Source organism: Arvicola amphibius, chromosome 10 (assembly GCF_903992535.2).
Source record: "Arvicola amphibius chromosome 10, mArvAmp1.2, whole genome shotgun sequence".
Lineage (NCBI taxonomy): Eukaryota > Metazoa > Chordata > Mammalia > Rodentia > Cricetidae > Arvicola > Arvicola amphibius.
The window spans coordinates 74,286,693-74,299,885 of NC_052056.1; the positions used below are offsets into that span (position 1 = coordinate 74,286,693).

The window sequence follows — 13,193 nt, forward strand, 5'->3', positions numbered from 1 at the left end:
TAAGGGCCTTAAATATTTTCCTAAAGTTATTTTTAAAGTTTTTTCTCCTCCATCTGTGTTGGGGTTTTTAAGTCTTGCTGTTGTAGAACCTTTATTTTTATTGATACTGTATTGCCTTTTGTGTTGTTGAGTGTATTCTTACATTGTCTACCCATCTTTTCTTCAACTGGTGTAATTGAGGCTGTTTCTGCAGTGATCACTCCTCCCCATGTCAATGGTTCCAAAGGCTCAGATGGTCACTCTTGAGGTGGAGTTGGAGCCACGGTTCCAGTCACTTGGCACTCCTGGAGTTCACACGGGCCTTCCTACAGCTCCTGGAGGTCACTTGGGCCTTCCCGATACTCCTGGCAGTTGCTTGGGCCTTGCTTGCCTGCTCCTGGAAGTCACTCAGGTTGTCCTCTGTATGAGTTGTTTGAAAGCCTCAGTTTCTCTGTTGTTAAAGGCCATTACACAAGCCATACATGTTTGTCTATCAACCATTTTAAAGGTAGGGTTGTTGGTGACTTTAAAAGATCAAAAACTGTTTTGCCCTGTTCTTTTGCAACCTGAAGGGTCAGTGACTGTTCTTTGTAATACATTGTAATGTATGTTTCTATGAAACATACATTAATTTATGGTTAGTTTCTAAGATGAAAAAATGTTAATCTAAGTAGTCCACTGCTCTAACAAATCATAACACCCACAAATTCATTGTTATATTAGCCCCATATGGCTTTAATTTTCCTCTCTGTTCTCCTGGCACTGTACATTTGACCCATTATCTGCCCTGTTTTACCTGAAATAAATTTCCAATCCCCAAAAGCTAAACATTTGCATCCCGAAGAGACCAATTTAGATGCCAGGATTCTAGATAAATTATTGTTACATCTGTACTTGTGGCTACTAGACCTTCAATGACAACATCATATATTCATATTTTTAATTTTGATCTTTGTTCACTTATAGAAGTTTGTCAAAATATTCCTTTTATGGTAATAATAAACACAAAAAGTTACTGGCACAAAAACAGACATACAGATCAGGTGAAAACAGAACCTAGATCTAAATCTACAAAAGTACACCCATTTTATTTTTTAATACTAATTACCACCACTGTATACCTTTTGGTAAAATGGTCTTTTCATGGTATTAATTCTCCCAGGCCATGAGCATCAGTTATCTTTCCCTATTTTTGTATCTTTCTGTAACTTTACTTAATGCTTTAAGTAAAGAGGTCTTTACCTCCTTGTTTCAATTTGTTTTAAGAAATTTATATTTTCCATGTTATTATGAAAGAACATGTCTATAATCTCTTTATCTGAATGTTTGTCCTTAGTATGTAGAAGAACTAATGAATATAGCAAGTTGATTATCTTGTCTCATGGCTAAAATTGTTGATCATTGCTTCAAGCTTTCTTGTAGAATTTTTGGATCCCTTCAGATAAATAAAATTTAGTAGGATATCATCCATATAATGGTAAATTATCAACTGAGGAAACTTTATTTCTAATGGCTGTTATAGAAAATATTGGCACAAGGTGGCACTGTTTAACATCCCCTGTGGAAAAATTTTCCACTAATGTCTTTTAACAGACTGGGAGTTATTATAAACACATACTGTGAAGGCAAATTTTTCTCTATCCTTATCTTTGAAGGTCTAGTAAAAAATAGAATTTAAATCAACTGCTATAATAGGTTACCCTTTAGGTAGGGGAAAAGGGAAGAGAATTTCAGGCTGTAAAGATCCCATTGTATGAGTCACCTTATTTATGACTCTTAAATCTGTTATCATTCCCAATTTCCAAATTTCTTTTTAATGACAAATATAGGAGAATTCTAAAGGCTGGTTGATTCTTCAATATGTTGAACATCTAGCTCCTCCTGTATCCACTGTTCTAGTTGTTATATTTATAAAGACATGTGAGTGACCCAAGGGCAATCTCACGAGAAGCAGTGGCAGCAGGCCACCCAAGGCATCAGTGGGTCCTCTTGGTGGTGGGAGACTGAAGAGGGTGAGAGACAGAGAGATAAGCCATGTAGAGAAAGTTTGATTATAGAGTTTATTTAGTGGGTTCTAGAGGGGAAAGGGAAGGGAAAAGGAAGGAGAGGGAGAAGGGGGAGAAGAGAGAGAGGCAGAGAAAGATGGGGGAAGAAAGAGGGAAAAAGAGAGAGGCAGTAGTTACCCCTTCACCTGTCCTTTGTTGATCTGCATTCATTAGTCTAATGCCAACCTTTGCCATACCTGCATACTCTGGAAGGTTGGGGCTTTCTATTTGGATTATCTCTAGAAAAAAACATTGTTTTGGGGAACATCTTACCTGCAATTCCTTTTCAAATTACTTTCTTACTTCAATTTAAACACCTGACATTTTGATTTTTCTTAAACTTTCTAGGAATTACTTTTTCTATCACAGTACCATCATAAGTATGAGATACAATATTACCTACATTTCTAATCCTTTCGTCTATTGGATCTGATCGTGCCTTTAAAGACCTAAATCATTCTTTTATATTCTGAATTAGCATTTTCAAAAGCCAAAGATTTGATTAATATTTGTTTAACTTCTGGATCTAATATCATTCTACTTACAGCTGAAATCAAAGCTAAAGGCTTTGTAAAAAAATTAGTGAAGGTATCTTTTGGGCCTTGTACAATTTTAATAAATGACTCAGTCCTAATTCTTCAACCCTCCCCCAAGCATTCAAAGCTGCTATAAGGTATAGCTCCAAGGTATGTTCTTAAAATCAGCACACTGGCCTTCACTGAGAAGCTGATCTTGTGGAATTTCCATATCTCTAACCCTCCCTTGTTTTTCTATAACTATACCTTTCTTTTTCTACCATGTTTTTCATTGTTAACTGAGAATAAGCTTCCAATATCACTGTAGCTAAATTTTTCCAGTCTTGTGGCATAATTCTGTTTGAGTTGCCCATGAATTTAATAACTGCTTCACTTAGGGTCAATGTATACCATATGAAATAATTATTTCTTTAAGTCTCTTCAAATCTTAAACTTCTATAGGATTTAAGTCAACCTCTGCATAGCCTTGGGATGCCTATCATTTGCTGATTGTTTTTGCATGGTAGCTGGACAAACTAAAGTTGGTTTCCTAACAAACTTGGGCTGCTCCTCTTCAATTTCATAATGCAATGATGCATTCATTTCTTCTCTAAATTCCTCTGTCTGTGTCTGAATATTTTTCTTTCTTTAGTATGTCTTTCTAAAACTTGTATCTTATCAGTCAAATTTTCATATTTGGCACAATTATCCAACCACTTTTTCTAGTTTAAAATATGAATTAACAATCTGATAGGAATTACAATTGCTATTATGTCAATCCCATCTAAGTGGTTTATCCCCTCATTTGAAAGCCATCAATAGTGGCACTAACATTGGAAAAGTTTCCTCCATTTAAAAATAAAACCTAATTCTACTTTTAAAATTTTCTAGGTATGCAGGACAGTGATAGTACCCACAGTTAGTCCCAGCACTCATGAGGCAGAGGAAGGTAGATCTCTGTGAGTTTCTAGGCCAGCCTGGTCTAAAGAGGTAGTTACACAGAGAAACCATCTTGAAAAACAAACAATGGATGAGTGTTCCCCTTACTCCACATCCTCTCCAGCATAGGGTATCATTGGTGTTTTTGATTTTAGCCATTGTGAGAGGTGTAAGATGGTATCTTAGAGTTGTTTTGATTTGCATTTCCCTAATCGCTAAGGAGGTTGAGCATGACCTTAAGTGTCTTTTGGCCATTTGAACTTCTTCTGTTGAGAATTCTCTGTTCAGTTCAGCGCCCCATTTTTTAATTGGGTTAATTAGCATATTAAAGTCTAGTTTCTTGAGTTCTTTATGTATTTTAGAGATCTGACCTTTGTCTGATGTGGGGTTGGTGAAGATTGTCTCCCAGTCAGTAGGTTGCCTTTTTGTCTTAATGATAGTGTCCTTTGCTTTACAGAAATTTCTCAGTTTCAGGAGGTCCCATTTATTCATTGTTGCTCTTATTGTCTGTGCTACTGGGGTTCTACATAGGAAGTGGTATCCTGTGCCTATGTGTTGTAGACTACTTCCACATTCTCTTCTATCAGATTCAGTGTGGTCAGATTAATATTGAGGTCTTTTGATGGAAGACTCTCATTGGTTAATAAAGAAACCAATAATAAATTTTTTTAATAAATAAAAAAGCCTTGGCTTTTTGATAGGGCAGGATTTATATAGGTGGAGTAGACAGAACAGAATGCTGGGAAGAAGGGAAGTGAGGCAGTCGCCATGCCTCTCCTCTTTGAGAAAGACGCCATAGAGCCAGTTTCCAGGTCATACATGCTGAATCTTTCCTGGTAAGCCACCACCTTGTGGTGCTACACACATTACTAAATATGGGTTAAAGCAAGATGTGAGAATTAGCTAATAAGAGGCTGAAACTAATGGACCAGGCAGTGTTTAAAAGAATACAATTTGTGTGTTGTTATTTTGGGTATAAAGCTAGCCATGCTGGAGCCAGGCAGGATGAAAAGCAGGCCTTCCCACAGCTCCGTCTACAGTCTTTAATCCATTTGGACTTGAGTTTTGGCATGGTAATATAAATGGATCTACTTTCATTCTTCTACAGGTTGGCATCCAGTTATGCCAGCACCATTTTTTAAAGATGTTTTCTTTCTTCCATTGTATACTTTTAGCTTCTTTGTTGAAAATCAGGTGTTCATAGGTTTGTGGATTAATACCTGCATCTTTGATTTGATTCCATTGGTCAACATTCCTGTTTTTGTGCCAATACCAAGCTGTTTTCATTACTGTAGCTCTGTAATAGAGTTTGAAGACAGGGATGGTAATGCCTCCAGAAGTACTTTTATTGTATAGGATTGTTTTGGGTATCCTGGGTTTTTTTTCTATATAAAGTTGATTACTGTTCTCTCAAGGTCTGTGAAGAATTTTGTTGGGATTTTGATGGGGATTGCATTGAATCTAAAGATCTATATATTGCTATTTGTAGAATTGCAATTTTTCCTATATTGATCCTCCCAATCCAAGAGCAAGGGAGATCCTTCCATTTTCTGGTATCCTCTTCAATTTCTTTCTTCAAAGACTTAAAGTTCTTGTCAAATAGATCTTTCACTCCCTTTGTTAGAGTTACCCAAAGATACTTAATACTATTTGTGGCTATCATGAAAGGTGATGTTTCTCTGATTTCTCTCTCTGCTTCTTTATCCTTTGGGTATAGGAGAGCAACTGATTTTTTGGAGTTCATCTTGTATCCTGTCACATTGCTAAAGGTGTTTATCAGCTGTAGGAGCTCTTTGGTAGAGTTTTTGGGGTCGGTTATTAACACTATCATGTCATCTGCAAATAATGAAAGTTTGACTTCTTCCCTTCCAATTCGAATCCCCTTGATCCCCTTTTGCTGTCTTATTGCTATTGGTAGAACTTCAAGCACTATATTGAAGAGGTATGGAGAGAGTGGACAACCTTGTCTTGTTCCTGATTTTAGTGGGATAGTTTTGAGTTTCTCTTCATTTAATTTAATGTTAGCTGTCGGCTTGCTGTATATTGCCTTTATTATATTTAGGAATGAACCTGTATCCCTAATCTCTCCAAGACTTTTTCATAAAGGGATGTTGAATTTTGTCAAATGCTTTTTCAGCATCTAATGAAATGATCATATGGTTTTTTCCCTTTGGTTTATTTATATGATGGATTACATTGATAGATTTTCATATGTTGAACCAGCCCTGCCTCTTTGGGATGAAGCCTACTTCATCATAATACATGATTTCTTGGATGTGTTCTTGGATTCGGTTTGCCAGTATTTTATTGAGAATTTTTGCATCGATGTTCATGAGTGAGATTGGTCTCTAATTCTCTTTCTTGGCTAAGTCTTTGTTTGGTTTTGGTATCAGGGTGACTGTAGCTTCATAAAAAGAGTTTGGCAATGACTCTTCTGTTTCTATTTTGTGAAACACATTAAGGAGTACAAGTATTAGCTCCCGTTGGAAGTTCTGGTAGAATTCTGCATTGAAACCATCTGGTCCAGGGCTTTTTTTTGGTGGGGAGGTTTCTCATGACAGCTTCTAATTCCTTGCAACTTACAGGTCTATTTAAACTGTTCACCTGGTCTTGATTTAATTTTGGTATATTGTACTTATCTAAAAAAGTATTCATTTCTTTCACATTTTCCAATTTTGTGGCATACAGGCTTTTGTAGTAAGATCTAATGATTCTCTGTATTTCCTCAGCGTCTGTTGTTATGTCCCCCTTTTCATTTCTGATCTTATTAATTTGCTTGTTCTCTCTCTGCCGTTTGATTAATTTGAATAGGGGTTTGTCAATCTTGCTCATTTTCTCCAGGAACCAGATTTTTGTTTCATTGATTCTTCGGATTGTTTTCTGTGTTTCTATTTTGTTGATTTTTTTCCCTCAGTTTTATTATTTCCAGACTTGTACTCCTCCTGGGTGAATCTACTTCTTTTTTTATCTAGAACTTTTATGTTTCCTGTTAAGTCTCTAATGTGTGCTTTCTCCATTTTCCTTATGTGGGCACTTAATGCTATGAAGTTTCCTCTTAGCACTGCTTTCATGGTGTCCCATAGGTTTGGGTATGATGTGTCTTTGTTTTCATTGAATTCAAGGAAAACTTTAATTTCTTTCTTTATTTCTTTCTTGACCCAGGGGTGATTCAGAAGTTGACTGTTCAGTTTCCATGAGTTTGTAGGATTTCTGGGGTTAGAATCATTGTTGAATTCTAGCTTTATTCCACGGTGACCCAATAGTACACAGGTGGTTACTACAATTTCTTTGTATCTATGGATGTTTGCTTTGTTACCAATAATGTGATCAATTTTTGAAAAGGTTCCATGTGATGTTGAGAAGAAGGTATATTCTTTTCTATTTGGGTAGAATGTTCTATAGATGTCTGTTAAGTCCATTTGGTTCATTACATCTGATATTCTCTTATTTCTCTGCTAAGTTTCTCTCTGGTTGACCTATCCATTGGTGAGAGTGGAGTATTGAAATCTCTTACTATTAGAGTGTGTGGTTTGATGTATGCTTTGAATTCTAGTAATGTTTCTTTTACATAAGTGGGTACTTTTATATTAGGGGCATAGATATTCAGGATAGAGACTTCCTCTTGATGAATTGTTCCTGTTATGAGTATAAAGTGTCCATCTCTATCTCTTCTGATTGATTTTAGTTTGAAATCAATTTTGTTCGATATTAGTATTGCCACACCCACTTGTTTCTTTGGTCCATTTGATTAGAAAACCTTTTCCCAACCTTTTACTCTGAGGTAGTGTCTATCTTTAAGTTTGAGGTGTGTTTCTTGTAAAAAGCAGAATGTTGGGTCCTGATTTCATATCTATTCTCTTAATCTGTGCCTTTTTATAGGACACTTGAGTTTATTGATATCAAAGACCAGTGGTTGTTAACTCTGGTTATTTTTTCTGGTGGTAGAGTTTGAGTGTTTCCCTTTTTAGAGTTGTGCTGGTGGAGCATTGTCAGATTCTTGTGTTATTATGGGTGTTGTTGGTTTCCTTGGTTTGTGATTTTCTTTCTAATATTTTCTTTAAAGCTGGGTTTGTGGCAATGTATTGCTTAAATCTGTTTTTGTCCTGGAATATCTTGTTTTCTCCATCGATGGTGAATGCAAGCTTTTCTGGATATAGTAGTCTGGGCTTGCATCCATGGTCTCTTAGTGTCTGCAGTACATCTATCCAAGACCTTCTGGCTTTCATGGTTTCCATTGAGAAGTCAGGTGTGATTCTGATAGGTTTCCCTTTATATGTTACTTGACCTTTCCCCTTGCAGCTCTTAATATTTGTTCTTTATTCTGTATGTTTTTTGTTTTGATTATTATATGGTGTGGGGATGCTTTTTTGATCCAGTCTATTTGCTGTTCTGTATGCTTCTTGTACCTTTATAGGAATATCCTTCTTTAGGTTGGGGAAGTTTTCTTCTATAATTTTGTTGAATATATTTTCTGGGCCTTTGAGTTGTAATTCTTCTCCTTCTCCTTCTTCTACTCCTATTATTCTTAGGTTTGGTCTTTTCACAGTGTCCCAGATTTCCTGGATGATTTGTGTTAAGAATTTGTTGGATTCATTTTGTTCTTTAATCAGTGAGTTTATTTCCTCTGTAGTATCTTCACTGTCTGAGATTCTTTCTTCTATCTCTTGTATTCTGTTGGTAATACTTGTCTCTGCAGTTCCTGTTCATTTACCCAGATTTTCCATATCCAGCCTTCCCTCGGTTTGTGTTTTCTTCATTACCTCCATTTCATTTTCCAATGTTTGACTGTTTCCTTAGCCTGTTTGATTGCTTTTTCTTGTTTTTCTTGGGTATCTTTGAGAGAATTTATCTATTTCCTCAACATTTTTGTTTGTCATCTCTATTTCTTTATGGCAATTTTTACCTTCTTTTTAAAGTCTTCTAATATTTTCATAATCTTCCATTTAAATTCGATTTCTTCTATTACTTCTGGAGTAGGGTGTTCAATTCTTGTTTCATGATGCCTGGTTTCTGGTGATGTCATGTTGCCTTTTAGGTTGTTGGAGGAATTCTTGCATTGGTACCTGCCCATCTCTTCCTTCAAATGGAGCCAGGAGAGTCTTGGTGTCTTGGTCCAGTCTGCTGTGACTGACTCTCTGGGTGGATCTCCTCAGTGCAGGAGGAGAAACTGTTCCTGTCTGTCTGGATGAAACTCCTCAGCACTGAAACAGGGATACCTGGTAATTTATGTAGCTGAGATGAGACATATAGATCTCCCGGTGTGAGAAACTTTTTTTATAAAAAGAATCTGTTGTAGTTAGCTTAACAAGAACTCTTAGTTTCTGAACATCCTTACTAATCGGTCAAGAAGTTTATAATTAATTTAAGTCTCTGTGTGCTTCTTTGGGACCAAATGTCTGTGGGACTGTGTGGGACAGAAACCTCAGCCAAAAAATGGCACCCAACAAATGCTGCCAACCTGGAAAACTAAATCCACTTAAAATCTGAGAGAATTTGGGAAGGAATTTTAGACACAAAAACAGAGTTAAGCATAGCTTCTTGGTAAGAGCTTTTTCTCAGAAGGGCTTCGTTTGCTAGAGACAAGCACATCTCATTTAAGAGTGGCTTCCTGATTCAGCTTTAGCTGCAAAAATCTTGTACCTTTTTAAAGAAGCCCCACCATCAAACACTTAAATGGTGTTGATGAATAGCAGATAGCATGCTTCTTTGTGGTGGCAGGGATTTTGAAACTCTATAGAGTTGTAGCAATAAACAAGGCTCTGGACATAACCTTTGTCATGAGGCTAGTCTCTCAGAAAGCTAAAGAATGGAGTGGATTTAGCCAACAAAGCCACAGCTTTAATCTTAGCCATATCACTTAGCAAACTAACGATTCAAGTGACGAGAGAGAGAGAGAGAGAGAGAGAGAGATACAGTAAGGATAGATCCAGATAAAAAAACTCTAAACGGTTTACAGTGTGTTTAAAAATTATATGTAGTCTTAGGAAAGAAAAAATGGATAAAGCCTTAAAATAAAAAATAAAAAAATAGAGTAGTTGGGTATGGTGGCATGTGCCTTTAATCACAACACTTGGGAGGCAGAGGCAGTCAGAACTCTGTGAGTTCAAGGACAACCTGGTCTACAGAGTGCTAGAACAACCAAAGATACACATAGAAACCTAGTCTCAAATAAACGAAAATTAAAAATAAAAATAAAAGAAATAGTGTTTAAAAGAAAGTCATGTAAAGATGAAAACTACACAGAGAGTCTGAATACTGTATGTTATTGTGCTGTCTTTAAATGGCTTGATGGCTGAGGAAGAAACAACAGCTGCTAAAAGTCATTTGATTACAAATGCTGCCAGATCAATATACCATATATATTTTGAAAATGCTTTAACTTCAAAATTTAAGTCAAAATATATGTTACTTTGGAGAAAAGGTTTTGTTATTGTTTCTACAGTAACTGAGAGGATGTGGATTCACTCTGGGTTAAGAAAAATCAGTTTTCATCAAGGATGTTCCCTGAAGAATCTCTGATAGGAATGGATGGTCCAAATGATTCAGCATTTTAGAGGACCTCAGTTGGAGTTTCCTCTGAGTACTATATCCCAAAAGTTTCAAGACTGCTGGCTAAGATGACCAAGCCTCAGAATACTCCAGTCAGGACTTGACCCTAATTCTAAATCTTCTTTTGGTCCCCATAAGTTTATCAGCACCCTCAGTCAGCAGGAAATACTTTAGAATACTATGCCCACATTACCAAAAAATAGATTATGGATATTTGTCTTCATTTAGAGTGTTGGTTACAAGCTGTTATGGTAAAGGTCTGGAAAAAAACAACTAAACAAAAAACATTAGATTGAGAGTTCTTTTGGAAAAACAAAAAGAGGGAAATTGCTGTAGGACAATGTTCTTGTATTGTTTTAATAAAATGGTGATTGGCCAGTAGCCAAGTAGGAAGTATTGGTGGGGCAACAAGAACAGAAGAATTCTGGGAAAAGGAAAGGGTCAGTCTGCAGTTGTAACCTAGACATAGAGGAAGCAAGATGAGAATGCCTCACCGATAAAAGGTACCAAGCCAAGTGGCTAACACAGACGAGAATTATGGGTTAATGTGGGATGTAAGAATTGATAAGAAGGCTGGAGATAATAAGCCAACCCATTTATAATTAATGTAAGCCTCTATGTGCTTCTTTGTGCCTGAATGGCTGTGGGACTGAGTGGGACAGGAATCTCGGTCAACACCCTTTCCCTTTATGCTGGTTAGCCAATGGCATCAGATTGTGAAGCTGAGCTCCCTCCATTTGGAAGAGGTGCAGTCAACACCTGTGTAATGGATAAAAGAAGAAATCTATATCATCAAGTTTTGTTGCTAGTCTGGTTTGGGTTCTGGTTCAAACTCTTGACAAACGACTGGTATTCCTGAGTTACTTTCATGTGTTATCCTTTATGAAGCACCATGATTAATTTGTTGGTTTCTAAAAATTTGTATCTGGAATCACAAATCCATCTGAGAGAACATTCAGATTCCCTTTCTTGGGAGACAGGTTCCCCACTAGGATATGATAGCTGTTTTTTGAAGTAATAATCTTAGGATGGAAAGTTTCCTGGTAATGTGGAAATGGCCAAGAGAAACATGTGGTGATCAAGCAAGTCTATGCACAGACCAGAGGTAACACATACTTTGGGGAAAAGCAATACATTCCTTTGCCTTCAGCCTGGAATTTAAGACATGTCTTTTATGTGAAACATGAGAGTGTAAGAAAGTTTCATAAAAGTAGGTGGATTGGTTGAAATTTTGAAGGACTGGGATGAGAAATAACTACTTAGAATGTAAGAAATCTCTATGGAAAAGAGGAATGGGTGAGTCCAAAGTAGGCCAAGATACAAAATAGCATTGACTGAAACAGCTTAAATACCTTTCTGCCCCAACTAAGGTGAAGGTCAATAATGCAAGAGACCTCTAAAACCTTTGTTTGACTCCTTATCTTGTCTTCCAGATAGCTTCTTTTTCTAACTTGGTAAAAACACCACAGAAAGATACTACTAAGTTTGAAAATTAGAAGGCACTATTTTAACAAGTTGGTCTCCAAAAAACTGTACATTCTAGTCAACATAGAGAGCTAAAGATTCCTTTGATCTCATCCCACACCATGCTTAAGTCAGACAAAATGGTGCCATTTGATTTCTTTTCTAGTAGCATACTATGTCTAGAAGTTGATAGGAGGTCAAAAAGTTGGTGCCCCAAGGTAAGATGTTTTTGTTAAGAAATATCAACTTGTTATCTCCTTGCAACCTCAGTGGAATTGTGAAACACAGCTGACTACCACACAGAAAGTATCCCCTCTTATCCCTCCAAGCCTCAGAGAGGGTAAGGCACATTGCTTTGTGGAAGGTCCAAGTCTCCCTCTACTGTATCTAGGCTGAGCAAGGTATGCATCCAAATAAAATAGGTTCCCAAAAAACTAGTACATGCAGTAGACATGAATCCTGGTGCCACTGGCAGTGAACCCTCAGTCTGCCCCAGCTTGTAACTGTCAACCCCATTCAGAAGGAATAGTTTGGTCCTATGTTTGTTCTTTCCCAGTCTGGTTCGAGTTGGTGAAATCTCATGAGCTCAGGTAGACTGTTTCAGTGGGTGAACCCATCATTGTCTTGATCTCTTTGTTCATATTCTCATTCTTCCCACTCTTCAACTAGACTTTGGCAGCTCAGTCCAGTGCTCAGATGTGGATCTCCACCTCTCTTTCCATCAGTTTCTGGATGAGGGTTCTATGGTGATATTACAATATTCATCAATCTGACTCAGGACAAATCAAGATTGGACCCCCTCTCCTCTGTTGCTTAGGGTCTTAGCTGGAGGCAGCCTTGTGGATTCCTGGGAATTTTTCTAGAGCCACATTTCTGCTAACCTTATAATGGCTCCTTCAATCAAGATATCTCAAGATATCTCTTTCCTTGCTCTCATCTCTGTCATTCCTCCATCTTGACTATCCCATTCCCTTAAGTTCTCCACACCCTCTCCTTCTTCCCTCTTCTTCCCTTTCCATCCTCTGTTCTCCCCACATGCCTGTGCTATCAATTTTGTCAGGCAATCTTGTCTATTTCCAATTTCCAGGTGGATCAATATATATATATATATATATATATATATATATATATATATATATATATATAAATTTGTCTTTGGGTTTACCTTATATTACTTAGCTTCTCTAGGATCATGAACTATAGGCTCAATGCCCTTTGTTTATAGTTAGTATCCACTTATGAGTAAGTGCATATCACATTCATCTTTTGGGGTCTGGGTTACCTTATTCGGGATAGTTTTTTTCTAATTCCATCCATTTGCATGCAAAATTCAATTATGTCATTGTTTTTTATCACTGAATAGTACTCTTATATGCAAATGAACCACATTTTTATTGGTTCTTCAGTTGAGAAGCATCTGGATTATTTTGAGGTCCTGGCTATTACAAATAACGCTGCTATGAACATAGTTGAACAAATACCCTTGTAGTATGATTGAGCATTTTGGGGGTATATGCCTAAGAGTGGTATTGCTAGATACTGAGGTAGGTAGATTCCCAATTTTCTGAAAAGCTGAAATACTAATTTTCAAAGTTGTTGTACAAGTTTGTATTCCCAACAGCAATGGATGAGTGTTCCCCTTACTCCCCATCCTTTTGAGCATAAGCTATCATTGGTGTTTTTGATCTTAGCCATTCTGACA

At 37.0% G+C, this 13,193-nt stretch overlaps 1 pseudogene; it reads left to right on the forward strand.

Moving 5' to 3' along the window:
• The first annotated feature begins 214 nt into the window (after positions 1-214).
• Positions 215-13,193, forward strand: part of LOC119824299 — a 64,640-nt pseudogene continuing 51,661 nt past the window's right edge.